This window comes from Pholcus phalangioides, unplaced genomic scaffold, assembly GCF_987345545.1.
Source record: "Pholcus phalangioides strain wild (caught in Gottingen) unplaced genomic scaffold, Ppha-v1.0 ptg000015l_1, whole genome shotgun sequence".
NCBI classification, from domain to species: domain Eukaryota; kingdom Metazoa; phylum Arthropoda; class Arachnida; order Araneae; family Pholcidae; genus Pholcus; species Pholcus phalangioides.
The window spans coordinates 29,623,126-29,637,797 of NW_028301608.1; the positions used below are offsets into that span (position 1 = coordinate 29,623,126).

A 14,672-nucleotide genomic window follows, 5' to 3' on the forward strand; every position below is an offset into this window, starting at 1 on the left:
CGTAGTTGAATTGGATAAATTCTCAATTTGAGACCGGGAATCAGGAAAGTGTTCGTTAGGGAATCACCGTCCGTTAGGAATCATCAGGCTCTACTGCATGAGGGAAGCAAACGTATCAAGCCACGAAAATTGATAATAAAATATAATTTGTGAAATTGATTTTTCCTCTTACGATAGGAGATTTCGATATTATTATTTTATAATTGCTTCATAAATTGAGAGCTATCAAATTCATTGATTATAAATATTCCAACATAATGTATGAATTCAATTACGACTCATTAGGATATCCGACTATCTTTCTTGTCACTTTTCTGAAAAATTCTATTGGAGTGAACTTTAATCACATTTTTTGATAGAAAGTGCTGAAAATGGTGGAAACAATAATAAATTTTGGTTTACCTGTCATTTTCTACGAAAGTCATTTTTAGGTCAATTTTTATAAAAACTCATGTAATATTTGCACGATTGCAAAAACTTCGTTACGAATGAAAAATGTTTTCTTATTTTCACAGCACATTTAGCTAGTAATTGTGAAGGTTACGAACACAAATTCGAGTGGATTGTGTGGTATGTACTAATAAGTTAAATCCGAATCTGTTGGTGTACGGGTTTGCAATTTTTTTGGAAATTTCATCTAGCATAGTTCTCATAAAACATACTAAAAATACATGCGACAGAACATAGATTTCAGTTCATAACCTAGAAAATATATGACACCAGAATATCATACCAAAATTTTGTAACGATACAATCGATAGATGTTTAGAAAAATCATGTTTCAAACTCAAGTGAAATGTCAAAAATAGCATTTTTAGTAGAATGTGTTTGATGTTTTTATTCACGGATTACTTGATGTAAAATTGCAACATTAAAGTGGACGTAACTTCAGGTCACATAAAAAAATCAAGTCGTGTTTTAGAATATCACAACATATACAGCTTTCATAAAAAGATTTTAAAAAATCTGTATTTTTTCTTTCAAAATGACGTTTTAAAGGTAGTTGGATGCCTTAAATGTGTCAAATCGCTATTATATTATATAATCAAGGAAACAGTCATTTTCCGGATATCATGCTGAGGTGAGCTCGGAAAGAAAAGTCATCACGTCTCCGCCGGGACTCGAACCCAGGCCCTCTTGCATACCGGGCAAGCATGCTACCACCTACACCACTGGAGACACATGAATCTGCCTTCATGTGCCTCCATGACTTTTCTTTCCGAGCTCACCTCAGCATAATATCCGGAAAATAACTGTTTCCTTGATATCTCTGGCTGAGAAAAAAGCCATCTATATTATTATATTATTATATTATATTATTATATTATTAATTATATTAACGTTCCTGATATATGACCAAATAAAACTTTCTCAATCGTACTATTTATCCTTCATTTTCAAGATACTTTGGAACTTTATGTAACAGTTTAATAAGCTTAAATAATTCTCTGAAGCAAAATGACTTGAAAATCGATGCATATGTGTTCAGGGTCTTCTTTTATTTGTCATGTAGAGTAAGTGAGTTTCAAGGCCTTCCCTGTGCACATTCAGTAACAAATGAATTTATCTTGCAGTCACGTACTGATTCGGTATAAGTTAGTCACAGAAAAATGTGCATTTGTAATAAAAATAGCAGCATTATAGTAAAAACTCAAAATTCGTTATGACAAACGTCAAGGAACCGAAAACGGGATTTATTATATTCGATCTAATCTAATAACTGAAAACCTTCTGGGATGGTGCCAAGAACTCAGTGTCGTATTTGTTGGTTGGTTCGTTCTTGAAAAAAAAATCGTTATAGCATGATATGGGACGCACGAAGGTTTTTAAGAGTTGTCTGATGCGAAGATATATGTTTAGGAAAGAGAGAAAATACAACTGCCCTTGCGGGGAATCGAACCAACGCCCTAGACTACAAAGGCAACGAATATCTCAATCTTTCCTTGGATCTGGTGTGCACATGGACGGTCGGACCTAACTCAGGTCAATTATCACAATTGCTGACATAGCCACCAGATGGCGACTTATCCAAATTGAAAATTTTCTCTTTCCTAAATATATCTTCGCATCAGCCAGCTGTTAAAAACCTTGGTATGGATAACGGAAATTGACATCTTCATCGGATGATATGAGACTCCTGATAAGGTTACAGTGGTCCCATATCATGCCAACCCCCAAATGTATTTACTCGAGGAACATATAAAATCAAGCCCCGGTTAACAACGGCCTTTTCAGTCTCGTCTCATAGATTATCATCCCGGCCGGAATATAAATATATAGTTCACTGTTGCCGATCTAGTTCCGATCGGGATGATATAGTGCACTTACGATCTTCTCAACTTCACAATTATATATATTATAATTAAATTTTTCCTTCACCGTTATATATAAAATAACAACTATATATAGTGAAATAGTGTTCCTACAAAATAATTAGTAATTTTGAATTTTCGTAGAATAATGATAGCCAATTTGTCTCAGCAATAAACATTCGAATGTGGTCAATGCGGAGAATTTAGACTTATGTAATCACACAACAATGCGTGTATGAGTGAATATTTACCTTAAAATCAGTGAAAAAGACGTGCATAAATATGCGTAATAGCGCGTTCATCTTGTCGAAGATATGTCAATTAAAAAAAACAAAAACGAGTGCATTGACTTGAAATTGATGATTTTATTATGAGGTCATTTTAATAACCAACTAGTGAGTGCTCTTCATCTGATATTTCAATATAAACATACTTGGTATAATTATCTTAATGTCCTTCCGTTGTGGATAGAGAGTAATAAATTCAAGTTACGAGATAACGATTAAAGCTTTTAATTTATTAACAGTTTTTGGCCGCATAAAGGCAATTTGTTCACGAAAAGCCATAAAAGAACGTCTCGTCTTCCGGGATCTTCCTTCTTCTCTGTTTGGCGTTAAATTAACTGCAGGCGAATAATCGCTTTTTAATTTTTGTTTCTTTGTTGTTGGTTTTTTTTTTTTTAAATGCCAGGATTTAGAGCAAAAGCTCAAAACACACTTTAAACTTCGGAGCATATTTGGTGAGAGGCTCGCAATAAAATAAGTGGAATTTCCCCGCAAAAGAATGCAAACAAACTGTTCAACTTATTGTTTTTTTCCCACTTTGTTAAAGTGGTTGTAAAACTAGAAATATGTGTAGGAATAGTTTCTTGGAATATTTTAAATATTAAAATTAGAGTTTCTTAGAAGCAATTACTCTTAACGGAACATGTGACCCGTCGCCAAATGGCCTTTCTTCTTCTTTGCTCTTTCCAGGAAAAACCATCGAGCTTTTCGTACATTGGTACAATTTGCGATCTAATGCGATCGAATTCAGAAATCAATTACGGAGAATATATTTAATATTGGTATAAAAGGTAGAGGCTTTACACTGTATTATATATGGAACATTTCGATTTCCATATGCGTCTAGACATGATTCGAGACGATCATGATAATTAGATCGTAATTATACTTTTTACTTATTTTTAGCTCATTACCGCGTCTTTCTTTTTTGGCAATCTATGAATGATAGCTTAGGAGATCACGTATAACGAATATACTTCTAATCTAAGTATACACTATATAAGTCGGCAGACACTGAAGTTTATACATTTTTTTCGTATTTCTAGCAAAATAGTAGAAGAATTGTTCTGTAATCTCGTGCATGTAAACATGATGATTGAACTCGCACATCTTAGTGCAGTTTCCGTCTCGAGTGTTTTATGGAAGCCGACAAAAAAGTAAATAGATTTTCCACAAATTCATATTTTCATTATTTTCTGTCTTTTCATTATTTCAAGAATATGCCTACAGCATTATGCGAATGAACGGAGGCGTGTGCTTCATGATGTATAAGAGAAATGTTTTAACTTAACACACGTGCATGGTATCGAAATGAAAAAAAAAAGTGAAATAATCAGGTGACCGAAAATAAAAGAAATATCGATTTCTGTAAAACACCCATTTTAGACCAGAAATACCGATTTCTGCTACATCCTATCTGAATTTTCACGAAATTTTATACAACGACTTTTGTATAAGTATTTTTTATATACTGGCAATCAAATTACGAAAAAATAAGAGTGACATTTTTTGTGCATTTGTAATTAAAAAACATAGAATTAAACAAATAGAAATATATATTCTATATAAAATGGAATTAAAAACAACACATAGAAACATAGAAGCTTAGAATACTCAAATCTCATCGAACTACAGTTGTTACATTCTAAATTTCTTTACAGTGTGTCTCATGTATGTCGGGTGTCCGACAAGCCTCCGGGTCAAGCGCCCCCCCCCCCCCCGCCATGGGAAAGTTGACAGGTTTCATTTCGAGCGGCCTTGGATTAATCTCAATGATTTTTATTGTTAATCAATAAAAATCATTGAGTAATCAACCAATCTCGTAATTTCACCTGTGTGAATCTTCCTTACTTCATTCTAAAATTTTCAACATCGGTACTCCGAAATAAAGCAAGTTTGGGGCCCCCACTAAAAATCTGTGTATTGGGGCCCCATCTGGGGTCCCTGAATTTTATTCGTTGTGAAATTAATAAAAATGAGAAGTTTTTTCGTGGCCCTCACAAGCAAAAAAGCCGACAAGCTTCCAGGTCGGGCCCTCCCCCCCCCCCCCATGCAAAAGTTGACAGGTATGATTTCGGGACGCCTGGATGAATCTCATTGATTTTTGTTGTTTAACATTCTAAAATTTGCAAAATCGTAGTGCGATATAAAACCAGTCTGGGGCCTTACTAAAAGCACTGGTTCAGGCCCTGGATTTTATTCGTTGGTAAAATGAATACAAATGAAAATTTTTCAAGGCCCTCACATGGCGGATGTCCGACAAAATTCCAGGTCAGCGACCTTATCGAAAAGTTGACAGATTTCATTTTAGGGCCCCTGGATGAGTATTATCGGGTCCATAATTGGGGCCCTGGAATTGATTTGTTGGTAAAATGAATACAAGTGAAAATGTTTTGTGGTCCAACAGGCTGGTGACTCCCATGGGGTAAGTTTTCTAGGCTTACTTGATGAATTACATTTTTTTTTGTTACTTTATTGTTGTAAAATTTGTCAGTAAGAGCTGATGCTTTCACATGTCACTTTCACATAGCACTCTGATGAAGTGGAACGAAATAAACAAGATATGTTGTCAAAAGAAAAGGGAGGTTGGCCGCCCAAGGAGGAGGGGGCAGAGCTCCTCCCACTTCAAGTAGCATGTAAATCTAACTGCATGAAATGAACAATATGTGCTTTATCATACCAAAATAATCATTGTCATACTACACGCTAGATTGGAACCCATTCCATTCAGAATGGAAACGAACATATCTATTTCATAGGTGACAGCATGTCCCCCACCACTGAAATTCTGCGGTAAATTTCAAAAACATAATTACCAATATTATGGAAGATAAATTTACACCGGTGTGAGCTGCAAGAAATACATAATATACCGTATATACTCGTGTGCATACATATATATATATACACACACCATTTTAGTTTATTTTCAAAAGCCAGGGGGCGGGCGTTGGCTGGCTTTTGAACCCCCAAATGATGGGCCTGGCCGACTCCCTAACGAAAATCAACGGATTTTAGTGGGGGGGGGGGAATTCGTATATTTTCGTGCCGTAAAAGTTACAATGAAAAATGATTCAAACCTTCTAGTACATTCTTTTTTCTGATTCTTCAAGCTCTATATCAAAAGCCAATACGAAGTGGCATCTTCATATTATCTTCAAGTGTGATGTCATCGCCGTCGTCACTTTTAAACAGGATGCCGTCTTCAGGTTCCGGCCATCGTGTTAATAATACAAATTTTTTTAAAGAACTTGATGATTTCAGAGGAAACAAAAACAAAAACGTCTCGTGAACCCACTGTCACACTAGTCCAATATATCGAGTTTCTTTACACAGCATCTTTAATAATCTAGGTAGGTTTTGAAACGATGTGTTGTTCATTCTTACGCTGCCCGCGGTTCAAGACCTACAACGAATTTTACTTAAAAATGATTGTAACAATTAGTTTTGTTGTTATTTGATGTGTGCCAGCAGATGTCCCAGGGCTGCAAGTTTACGGCAAACGTAAAAAATATACTGCCGGAGTTTTTGTACACAAAATTTACACGGGTGCGCAGCATAATTATAAACAGTTCTCGGTATCATACGTTATATTGTTCATTTCCGTGCTGCACACTGACCTAAATTTAATAAATGATTTTACTTGAAGAATTATAAGAATAATTTTGATTTTATTGATTAGGTAGCAGCAGGGTTGCCAACCCAAAGGTGTTTCTCGAGTGACTAATGTTTTCCCTGATCATATGCAATAGCTGCGAGAACAAATATTGGGTTTCTATCACATACAATAGATATTTTACATGAAAAAATTAAATCTTCTGTCGTTGATTTCTTTATTTACAAACTCTCGCCACATTTGCTTCATCAATTAGCAAAATTATTGAAAGTGAGTGCTAATTAATTATTGAATGGTGTTCTTCATCGGTATTCATATTTCGCTCAAAAAAGTAATGTGCTTTCTTGTGGAAACTAAATGAAAATTGCAGCTTTGAAGACAATATATAATGCTTTTAATTTTGATAAGTGATGTCAGAAAATTATTCACTAGTTATTGTTGAAACTTGATTCATTCCGGTCATATTACGCAAATTACTAATTTAAATGCTAATGATCATTTTTTAAACAAGTCAACAGGACTATTTTGTTAAACTAGAAAATGTTTATAAGGAAATCAGATACTTCGAAATATCGGTTAGAATTCGTTTTTTGCCGTCCCAATTAATATTGAATCGTCGAATATTTTATGTTTAGATATTTTTGGGAATAATAAAATGCATAAAATATATTATAGATGTTGAAGTTTCCTTACCGATTTGTTAAAAATTTCATATGAATTTCTAGATGATGCCTGGCATTTTGTGCAATCGAAAGTCAACCGAAACTACCGCATTTTCCCGAAAATAAGACCCTGTATCTTATAATTTTTGCTTCAAAAAATACATTAGGCCGAGATTACACTATAAAAGTTTGATAAAGGTTATTTTATAAAACTTGAAAAATGCCACCAATAAGCGCATTGGTTACATTGGAGCGAATGTAAATGATACGATTATTGGTTGTTTTTCCTAAGTTTTATAAAAAGACCTTTATCGAAATTTTATAGTGTAATCCAGGCCTTAGGCCTAATTTATTATGACGAAAAATTAGGCCTAATTTTCGGAGGTAAGGCTTATATTAAGAGCATCCTGTAAAATCAGGAAAAGGCTTTATGTTGGTAGAATAAGTCTCTCTTATTGGTTGCATTTTAAACGCACTATTCTAAAACTTTTACAGCCTAAAGCCCGTATTACATTTTAAACGTTTTATAAAAATTATTTTATAAAAGTTGACAAATGCAACTAATAAGCTTGTTGGTTTTATTCGAATACAATCGATAAGCTTATTGGTTGCATTTTGCAAGTTTTGTCAAAAGAGCTTTAACAAGACTTTTATAGTGTAATGCCGACTTAATAATGGTCATATGTTGCTTTTTTATTTATCATCAGAAACGCTTGGGTAGTAATTTTCTTCGTTTTCTCTGGTAAAAGTCAAAGTCTCATCTTATCTGTCACCTAGGCATTAACGTCTCGTTCAAGGAGGCCTGCTTGAGTGTTAACGAATATTTAATGTTTTTTGTTTATATTTATTATAATTTATTTCAAGTATAATACTGTAATATCATGACATCATTTATTTATTTATATTTTTATTTGGTAATAAATAATTCATAGAACCTTTATCATTTCAGGTAGTTCAATAACATCCGTCATGTGTTGCAACGACATACTAAATGCGTCAGGTTGACAGTTCTAGCTAAGGCTTATTTTCAGGGTAGGGCTTGGCAACATCCCGAAATATAATGCTAGGACTTCTCTTGGGGAAAACACGTCGCTTGTTTACGAAAGCATTTATTACATTTGTGAGACTGATTTCAGTCGATTCAAGAAATAAGTTTTACCTGAAAACATGTCACAGGGAAAAGAAAAGGAAGACAAAAAAAATTGTTATAAAAAATAATTTTTTCATATACTTTTATGGTTGAACATATCATCAACAAACACAATTTGCTTCATAAATTTTTAAATAGTTTAAAAATTTATAAAATTTTAAGTTTTTAGGTATATTTTAAATGCATTTTGTGAAAAAATTAGGGGTTTTGAGTGAAAAATGTTTTGTTCAAACTTTTGTCAATAGTAAGCGCTATATATCAATCAGACAGAAAACATTAGACATGAAAATCTTCCTACACTTTCTTGTGTCTCCTAAACGGTCGTATAGGTGAAGTAAAACACCTTTATCAATTGGGATTTGTCCCCTAATTTCAGCGTCACAATGAAAGCCTTATGTGAGAGCCAGTAACAGAGAAACTCATAAATGAACTCAATCGTACAAACTGTTTTTTTATTGCACTCAGAATTGTATTTTCAGATTTAATTTTTCTCTTTAAAAAATGATTCTATTGCTGAATTGCATTGAGATGAATCAGAGGGGAAATATATATACATATACATACATATATATACATATATTTCCCCTTTAAGGAGAAAAATTAAATCTGAAATACAAATCTGAGTGCAATAAAATATTATATGCAATATATGGTTATATATATAGAACCATAGGAAAGTAGAAAACACAAGTTTTTACAATTGAATTAATGTTACTAAGCCCACTAACATTTTTATACATCTTAGAAAATAACGCATTATGTATTCCGCGCATAGGACGTTGACTGATGAAGTAGATATCAAATTGCTTTCTGAACATGTGAAACCAATGAACGTGAGTTGATTAAATCTAAGAAGGGAAAACAAAGTTAATACCAAGTCCAACAAACACGTCTCTCTTATAACTTTCCAGCTAATAATAATAATCTCGAAAAATTGCGGCTTTTATAAGTCAAGAGACATCACTGCAACACTGGTTGTTGTTGTTGCAGTGGAGCTAAAAGGAGAAAAATAATAATAAATATAATGGATACGTACGATATTTATATATTTTTGGCTTCGTGTTTGTATACATTTATACATGTGTGTGTGTGAGCGTTTTCCAGTTCCGGAAGATAATTATTTCCTCACGATAACTCTCGAGTTTATTCAAAGCGTGTGATTAATGTTTTAGCGACGGGAATTACGTCCTCAAATCTGTAAAATTTATGAACAGTTTCCGAAGATTTTTCGCTAGTGTGTGCGTATTTGAAATTGCTGCGGGTGACGTTCATTTCGCAGCTTCCAAAATGTACGCATTATTCCGGTTGTTTTCTAGTTTCCGCTCGATGCATCTTGCAACAAACTTTATCCTGTGCAAACACACACTTAAAACTGTATCCGATATCTTAACGGATATTCGTTACTATACATTACACACTTTGTTCATAGGGAAATTGACTCCGTATCTCATTCCTATAAAAATAAACATAAATATATTGCCTTGATGAGATTTTATATAAATTCAGGTAGTGTAGAAACTTTATAACCATATTGAATAATTTTTTAAAGAAAATTTCGATAATTCAATACACACTTCGTAATAAAAAGTCAATAAATGTTTACGACATTCATTTCCACGGATAATGATTATCGGGTCGATTTGATATGAATGAGGATTGGGAATAAACCACACGTTAATAATTTGATAAGTCAAGAAAATAGACATTTTCTGGATATTATGCAGAGGTGAACTCCGGCAGAAAAGCTAGGTCTCGCTATGACTCGAACCCATGCCATCTTGTAAACCGTGTCAGAGCGTTACCACATTCAGAGTGTCGTGAGGCGCTGAATAAGAGGCATTAGTAGCCTTCCTTGACTTCAGAAAATTGTCTCCAGATATAGACGACAGTGAGAGGACTCTCAGCCCAATATATCGGAGAAATAAACATTTTCTTTATATTATCCCGAAGAAATACGGCAGCGCACTTCCCTGTTTACAGAAGGACCTGGGTTCGAGTTTAGAATACAGAGGATTTTCTTGCCGAGTTCACATCGTCATAATATCCATGAATCTCTATTTCCTTGATGTATTGGACTAAGAAAAAGCCATCTCATTCTCACTACCGGCCTACCTGGCGGCCATTTTCTGAAATTAAGGGAGGCTACTAATGCCTCTACTTCAACGCATCACGCCACATGGCAAGGTTATGGTTCTAGTGGTGTACATGGTAGGCTGCTTGCGCTGTTTGCAAGACGACCTGGGTTAGCTCTAATCCCGGGCGATACAGTCAATTTATGTTTCTAGTTGCGGCCCTGCCCTCGTGCAATTTGAATCGTGTGTTTACTAATTTCATTATTTTTCATGATGTGTAGATTTTTGAACTGTTAATGTTAACTTTTTGTATTACTGGGTACATGCATTTCCGTTGATTGAAAATTCATGTTATTATGGCATATGTAAATTGCTGTCTTAATAATGAGTTTTAAAAACTAACATTAAAGGAAAAAATTTGAATTTCTACACATTTTATTCATTTTTCTTCCGATGAATACCCGGGATGAAAAGTTACGCCCATATACACCCTAATTGGGTCTTATATATCTTTTGAACCATTGGTGATAAAAGCATACTTGCAGTTAGAAAACGTATTCAAATAACTTGACTATTTTAGATAGGTTATTTCTTCTGCTAGTAGCTGAATATGTCCCAAGATGGAAAATTAGATTTTTATACGCTCTCGGTGTCCTTTATTTTCAAACTCTGTCTTTACTGAGCCCAAAAAATGTCGTTGCTAAATGTAACATAGCCGTTATAAAAATTGGGGAAATAACAGCATTTTTGAAACCAACAAGCTTGAGAAAATGTTTTAAATATTTTTTCTTGCAGTAGCAGTTTATTGGTTTGTGATACTAATATTTTTTTATGGGCATCTCTTTTCAGCCGTGTACACTCTCTAGAGTTCTCACCTAATATTTCAGCGAATATTATATTTAGAAACATGGAAGTTTTTTTTCTCAGGAGAGATAGAGCTGCAACACTCGAATAGGAAATTCGAAGACATTGGAACTGGATGAGATGTCCTCAATTTTGTGTGTCAGTACATATATAGTCCCTTGTAGAATAAAAGAATAAATGACATCTTAAATGAGAACATTATTTCTATCTTTTTCAATTAAAAATGTTTCTATAACCAATGGTATAAAAAATAAACGTGTTCAAGTGAAGACTTGACTTTATACACCCTATATACTCATTGTAATTGCGGTTTTTTTCGCAAGTCCGATGAATGTCATTCGTGAGCTATAACTTCAATAAAAGCACTGATATTATGGAATAAAAAAATATGATAGACGGCATTAAGTTTTCATCATGGAAATTACTATCCGTGAAAGTGACCGATAAAAATATTTCCATTCTCAAGGACTTTTCGAGAAAATTTTCTAACATCAAATCTCATCATGATATTCATTATTATTTCATTTCGTCAATATCCTTCAAAGTGGAATAAAAATGTTAAATCTGCCGAAACAACTTTCTCACACGATATATAGGCTGAAAAATTTCGCGTTTCCCCCTAATTCTTTTTTTTTTTATACACTTGAAGTCGTTCTTGAAGTGGTCGACGGAAATTTCTAGAACACGAGATATTCCGTGCGGAGATTGCCTTAGGACATCCGCAATAGGTTCTTGACTCTCGAAATGAGTTTCCGCAAGACCTCGCTCTCCCTTTTCTCATTCGTCAAGTTCTTACAGTTGTGCAGGTGTTGCAGATTTCATTACTGGTTACACACACACACAGTACCATAGACGAGTGTACACTCGACGAATGTATCTGAAATTTATCCATCAGTTATCAAACAGTTCGGATGTATTCCGATTTTTGTTTTTGATTTCAATGTTAAAAATTACACCGTAATACTAAAACCACAATTTTTGTCTGACTCGTTTCAGTTACATTGCATGTCTCGGATCGGAGTCTGTACCCAGTATATATATATATATATATATACCGGGTAATATATTAAATATTACCCAGTATTATATATTACTGTAATTTTCAAAAAAATTACAAAATCTTACTTATTATATGTTACTCTAGTGTCTATAATTATTAAAAAGTTGTTGACAGCCAGTAGACACCCACTCATTGTTGCCTAATTCGTGCGTCGACAGGACTATTATTATATTAAAATAGTTCCCCACGCTTCCAGCATAGCTGGAGCAAATTGTTCTCATTCTTACGCATAGAAAAAAAAACTTTCAAAAAGTGTTTCCCCCCCCCCTCCGGAATTCCATTTTTTTTCTCATAATTTTCGTGAAAAGGTAAAAGCTTCTACATTCACAATATTGCTTATATGCATTATTACACAAACATATTAGTAGTATATTTGCACTGATATTGAAATAATGTTCTCTTAGCGTGTTCGTACTATTTTAATTTCTTACATTTCACTTGTACCGAGAGTGCAAAAAATAAAACTACATTTTTATTGGAATATCTTTTTAGAATTAAACCGTTACTTTGAAAAAAAATTTTGTTGTTTTTTTTTTGCGATTTATTTTGGTAAAAAGGGTAAGAAGTGAAATTGTTATGATCCCCAGGTATAAACCTTTACCTTTTGTCGTCCAGCTGTGTATTATCATGGGACAAGAAATCGAGAAATATTCTGTTTCAAATTTTTTATCATTTATGGCAATTCTTACTCAGTTTTACGCGTTTTCTAAAAGAATAAAAATAGGCGTGATGTGTCGACAGCCCTCACCACGAAAAGATCGTCTTCTCTGTGGCGGTTGTCGAAAACGTGTCGACAGCTTCTATTTTCCCAGAGCGGACGTAAAAATAGGTGAAATAATAATTAAATAATAATGACCCGTTAAATAATACAATCGAATAAGTGTCAAAAGAAACGATTTTTCAAGTAAGTCGATTCAGCGCAGGTCATCGATACTCAACGTGTTAACTAGAAAAGAACTAGAAAAGGTTTGTCCTTTCGGAAATACAGTCGGCGCCACCTATTAAAACTAACCAATATCATAACATGGGGGAAAATTCGTTTACATTCACCTAGACTTTAGAAAATGTTATCAATTTATTTTTTCATCGAAAGGTGGTTTTTTTTCTTTCTTTTTTTGCGAGCATATTCTGAAGCTAAGGTTTAACCAAACTTTTTTTCATTTTTTTTCCCAAATTCTAGAAATTGGCCTTATCCTCCCTTGAAAAACATTTCCAGATGCTGTAATCAGTCCATAATATTTGCTGGGATACATGTAGCCTATATGTAACAAGAGGGGGTAGTTAGAAAAATTGATGGCAGGTGGCAGCACTACACATAACAGTCATTACACAGAAACAAAATTCAAGGTAGCTTCACAACACATGCACGCATATACCGGTATGTGCCAATTCGTTCGAAATTCCAGAGAAGAACGTGTACGAGCTGCATGTACGGTGAAATAGTAGTAGTAGCCTACGTGTGGAACTGCTTTTACAATAGCCATAGTGTGAAGAGGAATGTATGACAAAAAAGTACTTTGCTTCACTTTTTGATCAGTTACTTTCAGTTGGACGTATTCAAATTTGTGTTTACAAGACTTTCTCACGGGATCAATGGAATGCAATGTACATGAAACAAATCTAGTGTGATTCGTGATACACATTAAGCCAGAGCTTCTCAAACCTTTTCCTCCCTCGGCGTACCTGACTCACGTTGGCGGTGCACCAAGGCGCCACGATGCGCAGTTGGAGAAACCTTGCATTAGACTATTCCAGTATATCTCCTCATAATGGCTGAGTAACAAAAATGCAAAATTTTAGCTTAATGGGAAAAAAGAAGTCCCGTTTTAGAACTAAAAAATGAACGATTGAACATTCTGCAACCAGTTTTGTAGGAAAGAAAAATAGAGTATTCAGTATATAATTCAGTTTCTGTGAATGGTATGATAGTTAGGGGCTCATATGTCGGGATAGTTTTTTTATAATCACCCCGTATATACCGTCAAACCTCGTTAGTGCGTCATCCGGTTAACACGTCACTCCGCTTACCGGATCACTTTTTGGAAATCCCTATTATCTTCAGGCAGGAAATGGCACAGCTACGGCTTACTCCGTTTAATGAGTCACTCCGCATATCAAGTCATATTTTTGCTTTCCCAAGAGTGACTCATTAACGAGGTTTGACAGTCTATACAAATATATATATAGCGTACCTTCAGTACATGCTCTTCCCCCCCCCCCGCCGGGAAAAAGTTGAAATGACGGTCCTGCTTCTGCCACCTGGATGTCATTAATTTAAATTAAGAGAGGCTGCAATGTCTCTACTCAGCAAATCTCACTTACGAGCCGATCTCCCCGTGAAAAAGTATCACCGCAGAAAGCAACAGGCCTACAACGTTATAATTATTCATTCATTACACTTCACGCTCTATGATTTGAGGATAAAACGCATAGTTTAAAAAATTGATTGCAGATGGCAGCACTACACATAACAAGCATTACACAGAAACAAACTTCACGGAAGGTTCACTATACATACACCCACATTCCAACATGTATCAATTCGTTACAGGCTCCGCAGAGGAATATGGACGAGGTGTCTGTCTGGTTTAGTAGTAGTAGTAGCAAATATCACTAATGGACGTGTGTTAAAGAAAAAAGTATGGTTTCTCT

The 14,672-nt window shown here is 34.5% G+C and overlaps 1 non-coding gene across 1 annotated transcript; it reads right to left on the reverse strand.

Moving 5' to 3' along the window:
• Window positions 1-1,106: 1,106 nt before the first annotated feature.
• On the reverse strand, window positions 1,107-1,180 carry TRNAT-GGU (transfer RNA threonine (anticodon GGU)). The gene has a single exon. It is a non-coding gene; the product is annotated as a tRNA-Thr (tRNA).
• Between the last annotated feature and the right edge of the window lie 13,492 nt (window positions 1,181-14,672).